Source organism: Rhincodon typus, chromosome 2, assembly GCF_021869965.1.
Source record: "Rhincodon typus isolate 14 chromosome 2, sRhiTyp1.1, whole genome shotgun sequence".
NCBI classification, from domain to species: Eukaryota; Metazoa; Chordata; class Chondrichthyes; order Orectolobiformes; family Rhincodontidae; genus Rhincodon; species Rhincodon typus.
Genome location: NC_063333.1, coordinates 121,443,730 through 121,457,478, shown reverse-complemented (window position 1 = coordinate 121,457,478; position 13,749 = coordinate 121,443,730). Strand labels below are relative to the sequence as shown.

Sequence of the window (13,749 nt, the reverse complement as noted above, 5' to 3'; positions counted from 1 at the left end):
CATGGCAAATTTTGGGCAAGTTCAAACTTCCATTTGTACTCTAATTCTTCCTATACATAGAGCAAAGCTATTCGGGCGATTCTTCGTCCAAAAATAAAGAGCCATACACGGGGGACAAAGAAAAAGCAAGTGAGGAATAGACAAAGACTGACAGTGATATGAGTTCAGAAGGGTTAGTTCGTCCTATAACCTGAAACAAAGAACTTGCCCTGTCTGGATTTATGCTGGGCGACCTATACTCTTCAAATGTTTAACACTAGACACAAAAGGGATGCCTGAGTATTTTCTCCCTCTTAGTGATAACAGTTACGCAGGAGATTTCCTTACCTCCAACTCGAGGTCCGCCGCCAAGATGAATAGCATGGAATTCTATTCATTCTAGATATTAGCTCTTCCTTTTTTTAAAAAACAAAACCAATCTGAAGTCGAGAAACTATATTTAGAAACGAATTTTCCTTGTTGCCAACCTGGCGAATGAACTGTTGCTCCAAGGAAAACGATGAAACTTCTGCAGCCTTGTGCTCCAAACCTGCGCAAACGTATATTTTCGTCAAAAGCAGCAGACCTGCTGATGGTATAACTCTGAACCCAGAAGAAAGGGACAAGAAGCCCGGAATGTTGTGAGATTTAATTTACTCCGTGATACACGACGCCTGGTTACTACTGTAAAAACACGCTGTAGATTCCAAGTGGTCGCGATCAAATAGTTGCTTTCGCAAGTTCGATTTGACTTGATTGCCAGCTTTTTCTTCTCTCCTTCACCTCCCCCCCCCCAGCCCCCCACCCCTTGCCGTTTAAACTGCTCCGCGCAAACTATACTTTCGACCTAAAAAGATACAAAACTGTCAAGATCCCCTTATTGCAGCGCCCAGCCAGGATCGGCAGCGAAAAAAAGGCAATTTCATCTTGGTTTCATAACATGAACCCACTTCCACACCTTCCCCCACATACATTAAAAAAATCACTTTAACACCTTGCTTTCTGTTGGAAGAGAATTACAATGCCTGGCCATGTTCGCTGTAGTCAGTGTGAGGAATTATTGAGAGCCCTCGCTCTATTCTCAGACGAATGAAGAGCTTGTTTGAGTGTGATGAATCCAAACTGAGAACAAAGACATTCTCAGGCCCTTCGGAGTTCAGTATCAGTCGCTACAAAGGAGGCTGCAGTTCGCCACTCAAATCCTACCTGTTGCTCGCCTACTGTAAATATTTGAAAATCCAACGCGCCTAATATTTGCGCTTTTTTAAAAATTGTTTTGCAACGACCTGCCTGCAATCAAGACAAATAAAACTTATTTGTGGACTGCTTGACATTAAACGGATTATCGCCCTACAACGAGAGTAAGAGAGGCCATTCCATCAACTTTCGCGCTCTTCAGCGCGGTTTTTAAAATCATCTTTTTTTTACACTGTCACGTAAAGCTGTCTCTTTAATAAAGGAACAAAAACTTACCCCAGAGGCATGGGAATGGTCATTACCTGCATCCCAATGCTGCCAGCCCACCGATAACCTCCAAAGTGCCGTGTGTCTGAGGGTTAATTCTCTCTGATCTCTTACAAGCCTCTGTCTAGAACAAAGGAAACTCCTCTCGCCCCTGCGTAAAAGGCTTTTGTGTTTAACTTTGGTGCTGACGCGCTCACGCACTCTTTCCTCACACAACCACTGTCAGATCCAACTTTTCAGCATCCGAGAGTATTGCCCACACCAACACACATACAGACCAGCAAAACGCGCACACTCCCCAGTACAATCACACATCCCAATGCACATACACCTCAACACAATCACAGATTCTAACGCACATATACAAACGCAACACATAGATTCCAACACACATGCACCCCAACACAACCACACTTCCCAATACACTTACACCCCAACATAATCACAGACTCTAACACATATACACCCCAACACAATCACAAACCCCAACACACACCCAAAACTCACAAACCCCAACACACACCCAAAACTCACGAACCCCAACACATGCACCAGCAAAATTGCGGTCCCCAACATGTGCACACACATCAACATAAGCAGAGACAAATACCCCGACGCACGCACAGACCTCTACGCCAACACAGACCCAGCACACACCCAAACCTAAAACACATAACAACACTCGGGGGAGGTGGTGGGATAGTGGCAATGCCGCTGAATTTGTAATCCAGAACTCGGGTTAATATTCTGGGCATGTGAGTTTCAATCCCATCGTAACAAATGGTGGTAATTTAAAAAGAAACGTCTAACGGCAACCATGTAACCATTACCAATTGTTGTAAAGACCTACTTGGTTCGCTAATGTCCATTAGGGAAGGAAATCTGCTGTCCTTACGTGATCTGGCCTAGGTGTGACTCCTTACCCACATCAATGTGGTTAACTCTTAACTGTCCTATCGGCAATTAGTGATGGGCAATAAATGCTGGACTAACCAGTGACACCTAACAACAGCAATAAAAGAAACCCTCAAAGCACAGACCCCAATACACAAACACAGACCTGAATAAAACCCAGTACACAAACACACCAACGTACATCTGCCCGTACGTATACCTCACCTCAAATCTACACAATAGCTCGCTAGTGCTTACTCGGAGGTAGCAAGAAGTGCAGATGCTGGAGTCAGAGATGACACACTGCGGAGCTGGAGGAGCACAGCAGGCCGGGCAGCATCGGAGAAGCAGGAAAGTTGACGTTTCGGGTCGGAACCCTTCTTCAGAAAAGGGCTTTCTCTTTCTGAAGGAGGGCCCCGAACCGAAACGTCAACTTTCCTGCTCCTCTGATGCAGCCTGGCCTGCTGTGTCCACACTGTGTTATCGCTCGCTGGTACTTGTTGGGTTAGCGTCTGGACTGCTGCTTTAGGTGGACCTTGTTTATTTTTACGTTCATGTTAGCAGAAAGTTTGGAAGCCTTGACAACAACTTGCTTTGTGCCCTCACTGTTGGGGCGACCGTTTGCCGCACCCTTTGCTGGATTTGAAATCCGACCTAGTTGTGGGTGAGCGTTCAGTAGTTGGGAAATCACCGTAGGGGGCGGGGGACACATTCTTCAAAGGAAGACGTTTGGATGAGATGCTTGTAATCTGGGTTGGATGGGGTGGGGGGTGTGAGAGGGGGAGGAGTTGGATGGAGATTGCAGCGAGGCACTTCATAGAGAAAATGTGGGGTGAAACTGATGGGAGGAAATAAGAAGCATCAAACATCTACCGATACTGATACGAACAATTTTCGAGCGATGGCAAAGTGACATCTCAACATCAGTCCCTGTCAGTCAGACTGAACAGGGGGTCCCAGTCAGGGGTACTCTGCTACTGACAACTCAGCAGATCCAAAGAAATTAGCAGATTGCGGTATCTCGTCAGAGGGAAAACAGGCTGGACCATTGACTCAAACCCAATGAATGTCAGCGTGCACTTTTTGGGTAATCGCAGGATTCAATATCAGCCTTAAAAAAAAAACCCTCATATATACAGAATTCCTTGGAAATTAAACCCAAAAACCGGCTGGACAGTCTCTCGTTTCTTTTTAGGATTTACGGCATCGTCGGGTTAACCGAATCCTGACAGGTTTTGTCTGAAGAGAATGTAACAGAAGATAAGGATGTTGAAGGTTTAGTGAACATTTCATTCTGGGCTGATGGGAACAGGGCTATAACGTACCCTGCCTTGACAACCACAGCAGGCACAGCTCCCAGTTTGTCAACAGCTTTCCGTTCGGAATCGTTGGAATTTGCGTTGGACGGATGGAAGAATCATTTAACAGCGCTGGCAACCTCAGTAAATCAATCCGACATTTACAACAATTTGCATTTATGTCGCGCCTTTGGTGTAATAATTCACTTAAAGGATACAGGGCAGTCCACAGGACTGTGTATATTTCAAAGGAGGTAATTCAGATCAATTTGAGACGCCAGCAACTTAGAATTTATAAGGCGTCAACCTGCTGTAGCAACAACACAAGTCTACTTGTGTAAACAGCAATTAATAGACAGGCCCAATGATCCATACAACCTAGTAAGCAGATCTAAGCTCCGCAGTCCTATCACATCCAGTAATGAATTGTGATGGACAATTAAACAACTTATTGGAGGAGGGTGCTCCACAAAAATTCCCATGTTTAAAATAGCCCATCATATCAATGGGAAAGACAAGGCTGAAGCATATGCAACAATCTTCAGCCAGCAGTGCTAAGCGGGTGATCCATCTCTGCCTCCAGCTAAGGTTCCTAGCACTACAAATGCCAATCTTCAACCAATTCATTCACTCCACATAACATCAAGAAATGGTTGAAGTTACTGTATACTAAAAGGCTATGGACCGTGAAAACGTTTCAGCAATAGCACTGAAGACACCTGCAGAATTAGCCTTGCTGTTAGCCAAGCTGTTCCAGTGCAGTTACAACTCTGGCATCTATTTGGCAACATGGAAAATTGCCCAGGCATGTCTTTTCCATGAAAAGCAGGACCAATCCAATCCAGCCAATTGCTACCCTATTAGTGTACTCTTAATCATCAATAAAATTATGAAAGATGTTATTGACAGTGCTATTTAATGGCATTAACCCAAACACTGATGCTCAGTTTGGGTTCTGCCAGCACCACTCAGCTCATGACTTCGTTACAGACTTGGTCTGAATGTGGAGAAAACAGTTGAACTTAAAAGGGGCAGTGAAAGTAAGTGCCCTTAACACCAAGGCAGTATTTGACTGAGTGTTGCATCAAGGGAGCTCGAGCAAAATTAGAGTAAATGGAAATCAAGGGAATACTTTCATCCTCAACCGAGGTTTCCCCAGCTCCGTTGTGGACAGGGCCCTCAACCAGGTCCGACCCATCTCCCGCACTTCCGCCCTCACCCCTTCTCTTCCCTCCCGCAACAGCGATAAGGTTCCCCTTATCCTTACCTACCATCCCACCAGCATCCACATCCAGAAGATCATCGGACGCCAATTCCGCCACCTCCAGCAAGATGCTACCACCAGACACATATTCCCCTCCCCGCCTTTGTGCGCCTTCCACAGGGACCGTTCCCTCCGGGACACCCTGGTCCACATTTCCCTCACCCCCAACACCTCCCCACAGCCCTACGGCACCTTCCCCTGTAACCGGCGAAGGTGCAACACCTACGCATTTACCTCCTCCCTTCCCAGTATCCAAGGGCCCAAACATACCTTCCAGATGAAGCAACACTTCACCTGCACTTCCAAGAATCTAGTCTACTGCATTCGCTGCTCACAACATGGTCTCCTCTACATTGGGGAAACGAAGCATTGACTTGGCGACTGCTTCACAGAACATCTACGTTTTGCTCGCAAAAAAGACCCTGAACTACCCGTTGCCTGCCACTTCAATGCACAACCCTGCTCCCTGGCCAACATCTCTGTCTCTGGCTTGCTACAGTGTTCCAATGAAGCCCAACGCAAGCTGGAGGAACAACACCTCATTTTCCGCTTGGGGACCCTACAGCCCTCCAGACTCAATATTGAGTTCAATAATTTTCGGGCCTAAACTCTCCCATGTCTCAGCCCTCCACCCCACACACCAGGCCTTGTTACCACATAGCCTGCCACTACACACTCCCTGTTGTTAGTCACTAACGGTCCCCATTATCAACTATTCACCCTCCCAGCCTGATCATTAGCAACTCCTTTGTCTGTCCAACTGTCTTTCTCTCTCTTTGGGCTCTATCCTATCGTTTACTCCCTACCCCACCCACCTCCCTATTTTCTGCATATAAACTGATGTTTTCCCAGCCACCATCAGTTCTGAGGAAGGGTCACCGGACGCAAAATGTTAACTCTGTTTTCTCCTTCACAGTTGCTGCCAGACCTGCTGAGCTTTTCCAGCAACTTTGTTTTTGTTCCTGATTTACAGCATCCGCAGCTCTTTTGGTTTTTATTTTGAATACTTTCTGCTGTTGGAATCACAGCTAGCACAAAGGAAGATGGTTCTGGTTATTAGACGTCAATCATTTCAACCATAAAACATCATTGCAGAAGTTACTCAGGGTCGTATCCTAGGCAGACCCATCACCAATGACCTTTCCTCCATCATAATGTTGGAAGTAGAGATGCTCACTGATGATTACAAAGCAATGTGTGCCACCTACAAGATGCAATGCAACAACTTACCAAGCCTCCTGAGAGATTATGTACCAAAACTGAATCCTCTACCACCTAGAAGAACCAGTGCAACAGGAACATGGATTTACCATGATTAGCAAGTACCCCTCCAAGTCACACACTATCCTGATTTGGAACAATATCACTGTTCCTTCATTCTCATTAAATCAAAATCCTGGAATTCCCTATAACAGCCTTGTGGATATATTTAAACCATATGGACTGCAGCTATTCAAGAAGGCAGCTCTCACCCATACCTGCTGAAGGGCTATCCTTCAATTAGGGATGACCAACAAAGACTAGCCTGACGAGTGACGCCCACATCCCATGAGTGAATGAAAAGAACTCACAATTTGAAACTGAAGCAGACAGGCATTATAAGGCCTGGTGACCAAAATCTTCAGTTAACAGTCAGAGGGATGGACTGGAGTCTGATAGGTTTTAAGGAACAACCTAAAGATGGTGTGGGGAGACATTTGGGAAGCAAACTCCAGTATTTTAGGCACAGGCAGCTAAAGCACAAAGCCAAGCAATGAAAATCTGAACATGGCACTTACAGAATATGGGAGAGGTAACACCAGGAAGAAAGCTAAAAATAAACATGAGAAATTTAAAATCATTATGCTGTAGAACTGGGAGCGAAAACACAGGGGTGATGATGTGTGAATGGGATTTGGTATATGTTGAGTCATGAACAGCAGCGTTTTGGTTTGTGGGGAATGGTGGACAGCCAGTAAACATAGCATTGAAATAGCTAAGTCTAGAAGTGACAATTACATAGATGAAGATTTCAGCAGGAAATGATCTGCAGCAGGGATACGTAAAGACAATGTGATGCTCCTGGAACTAAACATTTGTTGGCGGTGGAGAAGATATGGAGTTGGAAGCTCAGTTCAGATTGAGTGCCAAGGTTGCAAATGGTCTGGATCAGACGCAGAGAGTATCCAGGAGGGGATAGATTCGGTGGCTACAGCAGAGAGCTTTCCCATTATTTGACTGAAGCAATAGAAATGAATTGGGGTACACCTGGGTTGGTAGCAAAAAAGACTGAATTAAGTGATCTGGTAGTAACAATATTACAGGTGCTTACTTAATAAAATCAGTCCTCAAATGGTTTACTGATTTTGCAAATTCATATCTCAGGGGATTCTCATTCAGTTATTTAATCACGGATTGGAACTATACTCATAACAATTGTCAAAGGTCAATTACCTCTCCAAGTAACTGTTGTCAAGGTAGTAAAGTCCATAAATAACCAGTTATTTACAACAACTTGTTTAAGTCACTCATGAGCCATGATTGATAAAATCAATTTATTTTTAGTACTTCAGTAATAATGACTTGAGCTTCTTCTACAAAGTAATTGAATGTGAGACTCCCACTGCCACCACTATTTGTAGTCAGAACAATACACCCAAGAGCAATCCTCCAATGCAACGGTAACTGTGATGCAACAGCACTATAAATCTCTGGTGCTACTGGCAATACCTGACAAGCCTGAAAGATGAGCATAATGATGAAAGAAGCATGGGTATAAATCAAGTGAACACAGGAATAAATGATTTGCCACACCGCAGTATAAACAGCAAACATAAATATAAATAATCAACATAACCCAAGCATCAATAATCAGAATAAGGAGAATAATGGTACCATATAAACACAAGCTGAAACACAAGTGTAATTAAGCATATAAACGGAGCACAAATATGCAAACAAGAATTTAAGTACCCATAAACCAGAAATAAGTTACACAAATACCAAATTATACATAAACATAAGTGCAAACAATTAAATAAACAAAGATCTGGCATCAATATTGCTTCCAGATGTTCATATTAAAATGTATAGATGTCCATGTTCATATTTGCACCAAAAGTAGCTCCAGTGTCAGTGGAGACAGTATAAAAATGCCCTTTGGTCTCAATTCAAAGCAATATGAGTTCACTTTGTATGTGTAATTCAGTGCAGGCAATGTACCTGTTGAAGTAAAACAAGTTTTTGACAACTGAGAGCATTACCATCCCTGGAGCACAAGATTTTGTTCAAGAGTCAACATCATCTTGGCTTCACAAGAAACAATTGCTGGAAACAACATCTTACAGATAGGCATTAATGTTACTCCACCTGCTTGATCTTGTGGTTCTAGTGGATATTGAAGATTTATTTAGAGCTGTTCAAAGAAGGGCCTACTCAGTCCACCTGCCAATATTCCTCCATTGCTAGCTTGGAAAATAAGTATATTAAGGACTATAGAGTTGCCATTGCCAACACAATAGTAGCACATATTGGTGGGGCTGAATAGGTTACTCCTTTGTGTTGAACTAATAATACAAAAAACAAAAACAAATTGTTTCATTGATACTTATTGGATTGTATTTTCATCAAGTGACAGCTTGTGTTTGCCTCCATAACCATGGTCACTGTGTTTCAATGTAATTCATTATATATGAAACTATTTGAGATACTTCTAAGATCTATAAAATGCTATAGTATTCAAACCTGTCATTTTCCCTTGCCCCACAGTGGACAATTGATAACTAGAATAACATATAATTTATGCTATGATTGCATTCAGCAACCCAACCCCATCTCCCAACCCAAGCATACGCATGACTATATCTTCCTACTTCTGCTGACTTTGCATTCTTCCGCTGTCCCTGAGCACCACAATCCACCTTGTTTTCTGATAGCAACACACATGGGGCATGATTCTACAGACACTAGAACTCTAAGGTACCTTAATAATTAGCCATGCAAGATGTGTGAGTTTAAACTTTGAATATCACCAGATATATGAAACCTAATCCATCAAACTGCCAGATTTCGAGCAGGGACTCTGGGCAGCAGCACTGGAAACCTTCCAACATTGCAGGAATGCTGAGACCAATTATACAATGTGCAGAACAGCAGTTCACTATGAAGTGCATTTACATATAAGTCCTAAGAGAAGCCTGAATCCTAATCCTTGATAGGCAAAGTATTTTCATCTATCTCTTACATACTTAGCAGTTATTGAAACTGCCTTTAAGGTTATATTTGAGCGTAACAATGCAATAGCTATGAGTTATTTCATTAGTTAAATCCTAACTTAGCACTTTAGTTATTGAATCTTATGGTTTAAAAAAAACTTGTTATTTTATATAGTACATTGTTATCAGGTTTTAATGAAGATATGTGATTCTTTCAAAGTTTAGTTTCTATTACAATTTTACTATTATTTGAAATAGTGATGTCCCTAGTAGTCTTCCAACATGAGAATATAGGGCTTTCCCCCAATGGATACTATGTAATCTGATTTAAAAGAAAACATATTTTGTGGCTCTACAACTGCTGCAATTGTGTGTCAACTCCCGTGGCACTTGTCGGATCACAAAGAAAAATTGGATCCATATCATTATATTTCATGATATATCAGAGCATTGTAATTAACTTCATTCTCACCCTCAGTGGATAATATCTACTCTCTTGGAGAATGTTGCGCAGAATTATGAGATTAGGTATGATAAAAAAAGTAAAATTCCACATTCCTTTACATTCAGTAATTGTTGATTGGTCTCTCCATGTAATAACTATTCATAGCTCTGGAGAAAGAACACTTGTATTTATCTTAGCACACATCTGAAATTGTTTTTGTTTGCCCGGAATTACTTTGAAGTACATTGAATGTTATAATAGAGATCAATACACACTGCATCTTTCGCACAAGAATATCCCCCAAACAGCAAAACATGAATGAACTTACTTTATGGTTTGGCTGTGGAGGTTAGGACATGAGTTGAACTCCCTTCTGTTTTTCACAACAAAACATTTTATCATGAGATTGTTAACATGCCAACTGAACCACACACAACACAGAAATGGGCAGATAGGATTTTGCTTTATCATTTCATCTGAATGATCTAAAGGAAAAAAAATCCATAAATGCAGTGCTCTCTTATCTCCAAAACAGAATAGGAAGCAAAATAAAAACCGAAAGAACTGCAGATGCTGGAAATCAGAAACAAAAACAGAAATTGCTGAAAATGCTCAGCAGGTCTGGCAGCACCTGTAGTGCATTTCTCCACTATGCTTCTAGAATAGGGAGCATGGCTTAGACCATGGATAAGGTGTGAATGGACAACTTTCTAATTTAGAGGCAAAAACCAGCTGAGCCAAACCATGAAGGTACCACCAAGCCTAGTAGGTGCAAGTGTATTTCCCTACCCAACCACAGGGAATCAAAAGGATTTCTGATTTTACAATAGTGAATACATAATAATGTCACATTGAACCCCACCAACCATAAAGGTCTTATGTTTCATTTCTAATCTATTGTAAGCTACCTCAGTTGAGATACCATAAGTATCCGGAAAACGTGTCCAGAAAAGAAAGGACCTTCCAAGATTATTCGTCTCAGTTACAATGCATTAAAAACTGCTAGATTGATAGCAAGGCTGGATGTCAGATGAAAACCAATATGGACTCAGCTGTGATTTCCTTAATAGTCTTCCAACATGAGAATACAGGGCTTTCCCCCAGTCAATAGGTACCCCAACCTGAATCATCATGTTCAAAAAACATTGGACCGTGTATGACATTGGCTAGATGCCAACAAAAGTATTGTGTACAGTTCGTTGTGTCACACTGTTGGAAGGGTCATAGAATAGAATCCTTACAGTGCAGAAATAGGCCATTTGGTGTATTAAGTCTGCATCAACTGAGAAGAGCATCCCACCCAGACCCAGCCCCCTACCCTATCACCATAACCCCACATTTACCATGGCTAATCCACCTAGCCTGCACATCCCTGAACACTATGGACAATTTAGATGGCCAATCCATCTAATGAGGATGTGAACACATTTCAGAGAATACAGAAGAGGTTCACAAGAATGGTGCTGGGCATGAGAAATTTAAGTTATGAGGAAAGATTAGAAATGTTGCGATTGTTTTCTTTGGAGAGCAGAAAGCTGTGATGAGTTTTGATAGACGTTTTAAAAATACTGAGGCATCTGAACAAAGTGGATAGGGAGAAACTGTTTCAATTGTAAACAGATGGAAAACCAAAGAGCACAGTTTTAAAGTGTTTTGTTGCAGAAACACTTTTGTGTAGTTAGGGTATCAAATACACTGCCTGGCAGTGTGGTACGGACAACCTCAATTGAAGTATTTAAAAGTGCATTGGGTGATTATTTAAATAGAAACTGGGCAGGATTATGGTGAAGAGGCAGGAGTTTGGCTGTAAGTTAAATGGTCAGAGAGCCAGTGCAGACACAATGAACCAAATAGCCTTCTTCTGCACCTTAGCACTTCTGTAATTTTGTGAAAAATGTGAACAATGATTGAAGTTAAAGAACATTAAAAACCATGGAAAGGCATAAGATGCTCGAACTGATCAAATCTGGTTCATCCAGGTATTATCCTATGCAATGTAAGTAAGCTGGCTCATTTCCTGTAAAGTATCAAGCAAACTTCCCGATTAACTTTCCAAACCTATGTTCTACATTCTTGACTAATATTGCATTTCAAACCTTTCCATCCATTATAAAACCTCTGAATTTTATAACCTCCACATTATATCTTTAATAATTATGAAAATACGTTGTTGGCATGAGGCTTGTGAATTTAGAGTCACTTTCAAAAAATCACAGTAAATGGCAGTTAACATTGTGGGAACTGCTTCATCTATGTTACAGGTCCTATTCTACAGTATCCATGATAACAAAGAAACAATTGCACTGATTAATAAAAGCACTTTAATAACTTCGTAAGCGGTCCTGGGATACACTACTCAAAAAGGGGGCCCTTGATCCTTTTCTCCCTGATTCTGTTATTTTAGTTGATCCTCCCAATTAAGCTTTATTGTTTTGTGAGTCACAGTCAAGTGAGAGATTCCAGTTTCAAGGGTTTAGAAGAGACCTAATAGCAACTTGTGAGAACCTCATAGCACAGAATCTTCAAAGCCCTTAATCCATGTGGGCTATGATGAGAAATTTGGGAAAGTCAGGTGAGATGGTGATCTAGTAAGAGTCAGCCCAATGTGTGTCCAAACTATAGAGATTGCTCAGTATCAGCGACAGTGGCAGCACTGTGCAAGTGTCTTTCTAAATGTGATGCTTATCTTCAACCTTAGACTTTCCCTGATATCGAACAAAGGTCCATGTAAACCAGTGATGTTCAAAATATTGAATCCAATTTGCTTTATTTTTGTGAGAAGTAGCATTGCTAACTCCAGAGGAGCAGGTACACATGACAATTCAGTTGGTTCTCTAATCCTCCAGCATGACCAAGTATAACAACAAGTACACCAAAAGACAAAGGAACTTGTAACCTCTTTGAGAGAAAATTGACTTCATGATGCCATGCTTGCCAATTAAAACAAACTAGATACTGTATAAGAGGCTCTGCAATCTAAAATTGGAGAATCTGGGTCTGTGACATTCCACAGCCCGGTTGATAGCTACAGGCAAGTTCTGTGTATAGATAGGACCCAAGACCTCTCACTACACATTAGCATCCCTTGCATTTATTTCCTGCTAAGCTTGAAGAGAATGACTAGTGCGATCCTAACTCAGCAGTGTCCAAGATTTTCGAAGCGCCAAATGATTTCCTCGGGTGCTGCATGTGGCAGATGTAAAAATATGAATCAATATTCATGTTAATTTCTTGTTATTTCACTTCACAAAGCATTGGAGAAGATCAGAACTCTTTTCTGCATGCGTCAATTGATGCTCGATCAATTGTAAAGTTCAAAGCCGATTCGATAGATTTTTGTCATCAGCAATATGGGACAAAGCCAAGTAAACACAATTAATTCAGATAGGTCATGATCTCGCTGGATAGTGCAACAGACTTGAAGACATACACCTGTTCCCTGTGATTTCCAAATGATTTTATATGGTTTCCAAAACTCGACTCTCACAGAATTCAAACAGTATAATTCAGCAAATAAGATGCTTAAGCAGTTATTCCGTGTTGTTCAGGCTTTGCAATCCAAATTAACATGGTCTATAATTTCTATTAACCAAATCCTAAATAAACAAGCCACAAGCAGTTTATCAATACCCCCCACTGGTAAATTGTATAGTTTTGAGTAGCTGAAATCCACCAGTTGATCCATCAGGACACAAACTAGTTGCTAACCTGCTTGAAAGATTTTGTGTTTATGTCAATTTATACACACATACATATTTAAATCAACCTGTTCAGAGATGTTAGAAAACACATCTGGAGCAGGTGGGACTTGAGCCAGCCTCCTAGCTCAGAAGTAGGAACGCTACAAGTGTGCCACAAGAGCCCCTTTATGTCAATTTATATGCTTTGCTATATACAAATGTGTAATTATAATATTCTTCCTTGGGTGTGTGCACTTGCTTAGAAACAGTTCCAGGCCTATGTTGATGCATTCTCTGATACATGAGAAAATGTATTTTTTTAAACAAACACCTGGATTACTTCCAATGTGCTGACTGAGGAAAAACAGCACTTGAGGACCAGGATCTCAAATTCAAAGCTAAGGTCATAGTTTAGAGGACAGCTTGCTCCTAACTACTTCAGAGATTTGAACAATCTATGGCAAGCTCTTTAATACACTGGAGAAATACCACCAGTGGTATCTTGGTAAAATCCTCCAGATCCAATGGCAAG

General features: G+C 41.5%; 1 long non-coding RNA gene across 2 annotated transcripts in view; it reads right to left on the bottom strand.

Moving 5' to 3' along the window:
• Positions 1 to 1,603, bottom strand: part of LOC109910449 — a 183,817-nt gene extending 182,214 nt beyond the window's left edge. For both annotated transcript variants that reach the window (XR_007265066.1, XR_007265067.1), the window contains exon 1: positions 1,453 to 1,603. This is a non-coding gene — a long non-coding RNA (uncharacterized LOC109910449). The remainder of the gene's footprint in view (positions 1 to 1,452) is intronic.
• Between the last annotated feature and the right edge of the window lie 12,146 nt (positions 1,604 to 13,749).